We start from the raw sequence: 9,072 nt of genomic DNA, 5'->3' as shown, positions 1-9,072 counted from the left end.
TTCAAAGCCCGTTCATAAGCCCCGTGAGCTTCCTGGCCGCTTTTGAGGCTGCCGGGAAGCAGAGGGCAAAGGGGTGGGGGGTGGGGAGAGGGAGTGCTTCCAGGGGGCCTGGCAAGCACACCTGGGGTCTCTGTGAGTCCCCGGGTGTGCTTGTCAGGCCCCCGGGAAGCGCTGCCTCTCCCCCACGCCCCCCCAGGGCCGGATGACTTTCCGGGGGCCTGGCAAGCACACCTGGGGACTCTGTGAGGGAAGCGCTCCCTCACTCCCTGCCCCCGCAGCCGGGCCTCTTACCTGGGCCCTGCAAGTGGAGCAGCGGAGTCACAAATGTGTCTGGCTCTAACAGCCAGGCACGTCAGTGAGGCAAGGGGTGAGGGCTTGGTGAGGGAGGGCGGGAGCTGTAGGGGCAGGGCCAATCAGGGAACAGCTGGCTGCACCCTGATTGGCCCTGGCCGGACCGTTCATCCCCCAAGACTGTTTCACAATTATTAAGAGGCACCAAATGGATAAGATTTATTTGATTTATAAACTGCCGCTCCCAGCAAGCTGGCTCGCAGTGGTTAACAATAAAACATCACAACAGTTTAAACAATAATAAAACAATAATAAAATCCCTGAAAATTACAATTACAATTATCATTGGCTATAATAAAATATAAAACCCTTTTCCCAACGACTCATAAATTCATCGGACACAATGAAGTGGGAATTTCACGTCCACAAACGGCAGTAGAAAGCCCAGACCACATGTTAGTACATCCTACAATGAAGATGTTGACCAGACCCAAGGGCCCGACAGAAATAACAAGCTCTGTTTATTAGGTTGTCATTCATTATGTTACATTTCCCATCTGCTAGGGAAGTCTGTGAATTGTATTTCTCTGGGTTGCAAGTGTCTATCAGCATCATCCCCAGGGGATAATCCCCGAGATCTGTTAGGGGAACCTTGGCAGGTAAACGGATATAACTTTGCAGTGGAGAAAGGGAGCATTTTTCTCTTGGAGTCTTTCTCCAAGTACTGAGAGTTGTTCATGCAGAGAGTTAGAATGCAAATGAGCCTTCTGGCATTAAGGAAAAGATTCATGTAAGAAATTTAATGCTCACTATCCCATTTTTGATACAAACCAGACAAAACCCACTGGTCTAACCATTATTAGATGCTATCTTCTCCCAAAGAGGAAGATGGTATGCAATATCTTTTCAAAACATAAAGAGTTCTTCTAGAGTCTGGTGCCACCTGTGGGCCTCAGAGAGAATTACACCGCCAGGGGTGACCAAAGGGCCTGTCCAGATGTCCATGAACTACAATTCCCATGAGCCTCTGCTGGCAGGGGCTTATGGGAATTGTAGTCCATAACATCTGGACAGGACCTTTGGCCACCCCTGGTTGAGTCCCATGGCACCTTTAAAACCAACCTGCTTTTATTCAAGGTGTAAAATTTCACATGCACAAGCACACAGAATCACAGTCACAGAATCACAGAATCATAGAGTTGGAAGGGGCCATACAGGCCATCTAGTCCAACCCCCAGCTCAATGCAGGATCAGCCCAAAGCATCCTAAAGCAGAGACAAGAAGATATCAGAGGATATCAGACAATTCAGACAATATCACACAGTTTGTCGGACAATGAAATGGGAATTACAAGACCACATATATAAGGAGAGTTACCGAAATAATTATTGTTTGTGTGTATTGTTATTCACCACCCTGGGCTGGCTTGTCGAGAAGGCGGCATACAAATCTAGTAAATAAAATGGACAAGCAAACAAGCTAAGTGTCTTAATTCTGTAAAACCCTGGTATCGGGCAAATGTTTTCCATGGGCTGGGTACTAATCTCTGGCCCACTTTCTATTTCTATGGGTGCTTTTGTTGTTTCCATTTCATTGTATCTGACGAGGGGTGTGTGCAAACGAAAACTTATCCCCAGAATTAAACCCTATTGCTCATCCACTGTAACCTGCCACCCCCTTAAGCCTTCAAGGAATCAGCCTCTCCATCAGATGGCTATCCAGCCTCTGATTTAAAATTTCCAAAGATGGAGAACCCACCACCTTCTGAGGAAGCCTGTAGTTGTGGACTACAATTACCATGACCCCCTGCCAGCATGGCCAATTGGCAGGGGCTCACGGTAATTACAGACCATAGGCATCTGGAGAGCCGCAGTTTGGCCACCCCTGCCCTAGACCAATGAAATTCAAGTATCAAGCTGAGTATCAAGCATACCTAAAGTGAGTATTAACTACTGAACGCCACAATAAGGACCAGTCTGAGTTATCTGAAACTGTTTACATTATCACCCAAATACTCGGGAAACCAGATGAGCGTTTTGCAGCGGCTGCCTTCATATTTTAGCACCCTGAAAGTCTGGGAAAATCGACGGTGAAAGTGAACAGGGCTTACCTACACTGGTGACAGACAGCATCTGGAGGGGGGCGTGTTATTTTCCAGTTTGGGTTTGTTTCACTGTCCAGCTGCCATCCCTGTGCCACAAGCTCTTCAAGTTATGAAGCCAACTAGTTGGGCAAGTTGTCCCTTTGACTCGACTGGTGAATCTCAAAGCAGAATATCCTGAAGAAAAATTTTTATTTGGAAAGAAGTAATGTCGGTCCTCAAGAGCCTCTTGTGGCGCAGAGTGGTAAGGCAGCCGTCTGAAAGCTTTGCCCATAAGGCTGGGAGTTCAATCCCAGCAGCCGGCTCAAGGTTGACTCAGCCTTCCATCCTTCCGAGGTCGGTAAAATGAGTACCCAGCTTGCTGGGGGGTAAACGGTAATGACTGGGGAAGGCACTGGCAAACCATCCCGTATTGAGTCTGCCATTAAAACCCTGGAGGGCGTCACCCCAAGGGTCAGACATGACTCGGTGCTTGCACAGGGGATACCTTTACCTTTACCTTTAATGTCGGTCCTCAACAAGGGCTAGATCTTTTTCTGTCCTGGCTCACCCCTGATGGAACGAGCTACCTGAGGAGATCAGGGCCCTGTCCGAACTCCCAGAATTCCACAGGGCCTGCAAAAGGGAGCTCCTCCATCAGGCATTTGCTTGAGTCCGAATGACCAACAGCACCCACTGGCACCCCCTCAGACGCCCCCCCCCCCCGTGCCCTGAAGCAGCCTGACTTCCTTGGGGCTTTTGTCTAAGTTGTTGCCACTGTTGGATTATTATTGTTACTAGGGGCAAAGCCCGTTGTCTCCAAGAATACAACAGGCGCTAGAGCTTGGCAGTGGGAAGAGGAAGGGGAGGAGTTGTCCAGTCTGTAAGGGCATGGGGTTGTCATGTGTGTGTTGTGTGGGAGGTTGTGGTGGCATGGTGGCAAATGAGGCCATGGGTGTGGAGATATGGGTGTCAAGAACCTGTAGTGTGGAATGTTCGTTGAGTGTGGGAGAGGACTGACCTTCGGGAATTTTGGCATAGTGGTTACAGATGAGCTTTCCAGAGCCATGTCTTCAGATATGTGAAGGGAAAATCAGACTGGAGACTCTGTCGGGAACCCGCTTGCTAACTGAAAAAAACAGGGTGCCCCTTTGAAGAAAACGTCACGCCAGGCCTGGTGAACGATACAACAGGAACAAGCTTTATTTCAGCAACGTGGAGTCCGCTGGTATGGAGTAAGAGCTTCCACCGAACTCCAGGTGGAAGCTCCCTTTTATACAAAACCCACCTCCTTAGGCTGTATTGCCCCACCCAGTACTTGCGGAGGGAACATGCTGATACAATCATGACTCATGCACATATGCGAGGTTTTCCGGGGTTCCTGATGGCCCATTTTCCTGGAACAAAGGGCCATCTCCGGGCCCTTGTCAAAAGGTGGAGGGGGACATTGAGGTTCTTTAGCGGCCATTGCCACCTCAACGATCGGGTGGGGCGCCCAGCTGCCGGCTTGCCTATGATCACCATGCCCTACCTCCGTGATCGCGGGCGCCTCTGATGGCGGGGTTCGGTCCGGTTCCCAAGCCACCAAGGACCGAACCACGACATTCTGCCCCCCCAAAGGTCCATTCTCCAACCCCCCGGGACGGCCAGGATACCGCTTGTGGAAACGTTCAGTGAGTCGGGGCGCAAGGACGTCCGCTGCCCAGACCCATTCCCGGTCCCCCAAAGCGAAGTCCTTCCATTCCACGAGGTACTGCAACTTCCCCCTGTGGAGTCTAGAGTCCAGGATATCCGCCACCTCGTGGTGCTCCCCCCCCGGCAGGACCTCGGGCGCTGGCGGGGAAAACACGGGGTGCCAAACGTCACCGTCCGGAGTTTTTTTTAGAAGGCTCACGTGAAAGACGGGATGGATGTGCCGGAGGTTCTTGGGGAGCTTGAGCTTGACCGAAACTTCGTTGATCGGGGCCAAGACCTCGAAAGGCCCCAAAAACCGAGGGCCTAGCTTCTTGCTGGGCAAATTCAACCGTAGGTTCCGGGTGGAAAGGTAAACTCGATCCCCCGGTCGGATCTCCTCAGCTGGTCGTCTCTTCCGGTCGGCGTCCTCTTTCTGCGCTGCCTTGACTTTGTGGAGCTGCTCCTGCAGCGACTTCCAGCAGCTCCCGGCACGCTTCCCCCACTCGCGAAGGTCGGCCGATTCCCGGGCGGGGACCTCTCCAAGCTCCGGGAAGTGTCTCAGGTCTGTCCCGTAGACGACGGCAAAAGGCGACATCTCCGTGCTGCTGTGGTCTGCGTTGTTGTACGCGAACTCGGCCAGGGGGAGCAGGGGCACCCAGGTGTCTTGATGATAGGAACCGAAACACCGCAAGTACTGCTCCAGTACTTGATTAACCCGCTCGGTCTGCCCGTCCGTCTGGGGGTGGTAAGCGGAGCTCAGCCCTTGCTCGATGTCTAACAGGCGCAGGAAAGCTTGCCAAAACCGGGACACGAATTGTGAGCCCCGATCGGAAATCACCTTGTCCGGCAGCCCGTGCAGTCGGAACACGTGATCCAGGAACATCCGAGCCAACTGTGAAGCACTGGGGACACTGGCGCAAGGAATGAAATGGGCCTGTTTGGAAAATAGATCTACCACCACCCAGATCACCGTTTTCCCCTTGCTGGGAGGCAAGTCTGTTATAAAGTCCATGGAGATCACTGACCACGGCCGGGTCGGGACCTCGAGCGGGTGCAGCAGACCTTTCGGCTTGCCAACCCCCGGCTTGCAGGTCAGGCAGACAGGACAACCACTGACGTAAGCTTTTGTGTCCCGCCGCAGACTGGGCCACCAAAACCGCCGCCGGGCCAACTTCCAGGATTTTACGAAACCGAAGTGCCCGGCGGTCTTAGCATCGTGGCAGAGGCTGAGGGCTTCCCGTCGTAGCCCTTCCGGGACGTAGACAGCCTCCCCCCTCCGCCAGAGACCGGAGTCCAAAATCAAAGAGTCCCGGAGCTCAGCCAGCTCCTCGTCTGTCCCGTAGGCTGCCACTAGGCGGTCTCGGAGCGGGGCGGTCGCCGGGTCGGGCTCCCATTCCTCCCTGGCCCGACGCCTAGTGACGACCCCCCGTCCCAGCTGCTCCTCACCAAACACGGACCTGGTGCAGGGAGCGTACCCCTCCCCATAATGCGGCAGACGGGAGAGGGCGTCCGCGAGGAAATTCTCTTTGCCGGGGATGTGACCAAGCTTGAAATTGTACCGCGAAAAGAACTCCGCCCACCTCATCTGCTTGGCGTTCAGGGATCGCGGTTGCCGGAGCGCCTCCAGATTCTTGTGATCTGTCCAGACCTCGAACGGCTCCTCTGTTTCCTCCAGCCAATGCCGCCATTCGGTGAGGGCGAACTTAATCGCAAACGCCTCCTTCTCCCAGGTAGACCAGTTCCGCTCCGTTTCGGCGAATTTTCGTGAGAGGTAGGCCGCCGGCCTCAGCTGTCCCGCCTTGTCTCGCTGCAGGAGAACCGCCCCGGCTGCTGCGTCGCTGGCGTCGACTTGTACCACCATCGACTGGGTTGGGTCGACGTGCAGTAGCGTGGGCTCAGACGCGAAAGCTTGCTTGAGGGCCAGGAACGCTGCCTCCGATTTCTCATTCCAGCCGAGCGCTGCGCTGGGCCGCGTGGCGCGAGGACCTCTCCCCTTGGTACCTAGCAAGTCCGTGAGGGGAGCCACTACGGAGGAGTATCTGGGGATGAAGCCTCTAAAAAAGTTAGCAAACCCCAGGAAGCTTTGTAGCTGTTTCCGGGTGCGGGGCCTTTCCCAGGCCAGCACCGCCTGCACCTTCTCGGGGTCCATAGCTATGCCCTGGGCTGAGATGCGGTAGCCCAAATAGTCCAGGGAGGGACGGTGGAATTCGCACTTAGCCAGCTTCACGTATAGGTGGTTTGCCAGCAGGCGCTTTAACACCTCCCTCACCAGGGTCACGTGCTCTTGGGGATCTTGGCTGTAGATCAGGACGTCATCCAAATAAACAACCACCCCCTGAAACAGAAGGTCCTGCAACACCTCATTAATTAGACTCATGAAAACCCCAGGTGCCCCGCTTAAACCGAACGGCATCACTTTAAATTCGAATTGTCCCAATTGACAGTTAAACGCTGTTTTCCACTCATCCCCCTCCCGGATGCGTACCCGGTAGTACGCCTCCCTTAGGTCCAGCTTAGTGAACAGAGTCCCTTTGCCCAGCCGGGCCAGCAAATCCGGGATCAGCGGGAGGGGGTAAGCGTTCCCCGCTGCGATGGCGTTGAGGCCCCGGTAGTCCTGGCACAGCCGTCGGGACCCATCCTTTTTCCGGACGAACAAGACTGGAGCTCCCATGGGGCTGGAAGCGGGCCGGATGAAACCTCGGGCCAGATTTTTACCCAAAAACTCCCGGAGGTCCTTGAGCTCACCCTCACTCATCTTGTAGATGCGCCCTTTGGGTAGTACCGCCCCCTCTGGGATGTTGATAGCGCAGTCCGTGCGGCGGTGTGGGGGTAGCTCGTCCGCTTCCCGCTCGCTGAAAACGGCTGCGAGGTCTCGGTACTCTGGCGGGACCTCGGGCTCTGGTTTCTCCTGCTGCGCCGCCGCCGCTCCCCTGGGACGCGCCGCCGTCCTCTTGTGGCTGGAATTCTCGTGGGGGACCCGATGCCGTGCACCCACCGTCAAGTCGAACTTCAGGGTCCCCGCCCGCCAGTCCACCACGGGGTTGTGTTCCTTCAGCCAATCCAGGCCCAACACCGCCCGATATCCCGCTACGGGGACCTGGATCAGCCACCGCAGCTCTTGGTGGTCCCCTATGTGGATGGCGATAGGACCCACCTCCTCCCCGAAAGGTCCCCCCTGAATCGGGCTGCCGTCCATCTGGACGAAAACCAGGGGAACCTTCCGAATGCGCTTCGGTAGCCCCAAAGCCCGGGCTATCTGGGGGTGGACCATGCTGTGGTCGCATCCAGAGTCCAAAAGAGCCTCCCCCACCCAACTTAGTCCGTTCTCCGGGTTCCGGAGCTCTAAAATTACCACGTTCGGAGGTCGCGCCTCATGCTGTAGGGGTTTTCCCTCGCACCGCGGGACCTGCTGCCCGGCGCCGTCTACAGCAGGTCCTGGCCGTTTCCCGTCGCCTGGGCGCTTCCCGGTTCGTTGCGGAGGTCCTCCGCCCGGCGTGCCTGCTGGGGGCGTGTCGCACCTCCCCCCTGGGAGAGCCCGCGGTCCTCCCCCCCTTGCCGTTGGCACGCTGCTGCGAAATGTCCTGACCCCCCGCATTTCAGGCACAGACCTTCCCGGCGTCTCCTTTCCCGCTCGGGGTTCGGGGGTCGTTTGGGGCGAGAGTTGTCGGGGCCCGGTCTCGGCGCCTCGGCTGACCCGCCTTTGGCCTCCCGGGGGGGTGCGGCGGCCCAACCCAGGCTGGCTTCCAGCTTGGCGACCACAAAACACCACCCCTCCAGTGTAGACAGATCTTCTTCCGTCCCCTTGATCACGGCCCATTCCCTGAGCTTCGGGTTAAGGCCCTCCCGGAAGTACTCGATTTGGGTCTCCTCGTTCCAGGAGAACACCTTGCCTGCTTCCCTCCGGAAAATGTCTATATAGTCCATAACCCCCCTAGTACCCTGTCGAAGTCCCTTGATCCGACTCTTTGCCTTGTCCTCAGCCTGGGGGTCCTGGAATCGTCGGCGGAGCGCGACCACGAAGTCCTGCAGGTCCCGAGTTGCCGGGTCGCCGCGCTCGGCCAACCCTAGGTACCACTGACCCGCCTTGCCCTGGAGACACGAGGCCACCCCCCAGACCAAGTCCTCGGAGTCCTCATACCGGTCTCCATACCTCCGGGCATGCGTCAGCGCGTGGAGGAGGAACTGCGGGAGGTCGTCCGGCGTCCCGTCGAAACGCGCCTTAAGCTCTGGGGGGGAACGTTTTGGAGAGTAGTCCGACCCCCTCCGGATCCGGGATTCTCGGCGTCCGCCGTCTCGTCCTGCTCCGCTCCACCGGCTACCAACTTGCCCAACGACGCCGTGCCGCTCCCTGCCTTGCACGTCGCTCCTGCGTTGGTCCGGCTCTCGCCGCCCCGTCGGCTCACCCGCTCCCCCGAGATCCTCTGCTGTCTCGCCTCTCCGCTGGCCGTCTCGCCTACTCGGGACTGAAAACTGCTCCGGGTCGGGGTCCGGGGCCCGCTCACCAGTGCCGGGCTCGTCCTCGTCGCTGGAGACGTCCTCACTCGACGCGATCCCCTCCGCCGTTGTATTACCAGTCCCTCCGGGCCCGGCCCGAGCTTGCTCACGGGCTTCAGCTGCCTGCAAGCGCCTGGCCAAGTCCGCCATGGCCCGCCGCAGGTCCTCTAGGGATTCCTCAGGTCCTACCGGGCGAAGCGCCTGCCTCAGCTGGGTGTCCCAGGTTGGGGCCAACCCCCCAGACCTCGGCGCGCTCCCCGCCGTGCTTGGGAACCCCATGGCCCGGCGCCTTCCCTTGGCCGCCGCTGCCGAGGGTCTCGGGGTCCCGGACAGCTGCTCCTGGCCCCCCGATTTTCGGAGGAAATCTCCCGGGGACATTAAACTCATGTTCCCGGGGTTCGTGGGGGTCGAGACCGCCCCGTTGCTTGAAAACGCCATCTCTGGATCCGTCCCGATAAGCGCTCGGATGCGATGCCGACCCTGGAGTTCGGTGGGAAGCTCTTACGATGTCGGGAACCCGCTTGCTAACTGAA

This window comes from Paroedura picta, chromosome 5, assembly GCF_049243985.1.
Source record: "Paroedura picta isolate Pp20150507F chromosome 5, Ppicta_v3.0, whole genome shotgun sequence".
In the NCBI taxonomy this organism is placed as follows: Eukaryota; Metazoa; Chordata; class Lepidosauria; order Squamata; family Gekkonidae; genus Paroedura; species Paroedura picta.
Note: the sequence above shows the minus strand (reverse complement) of the source record.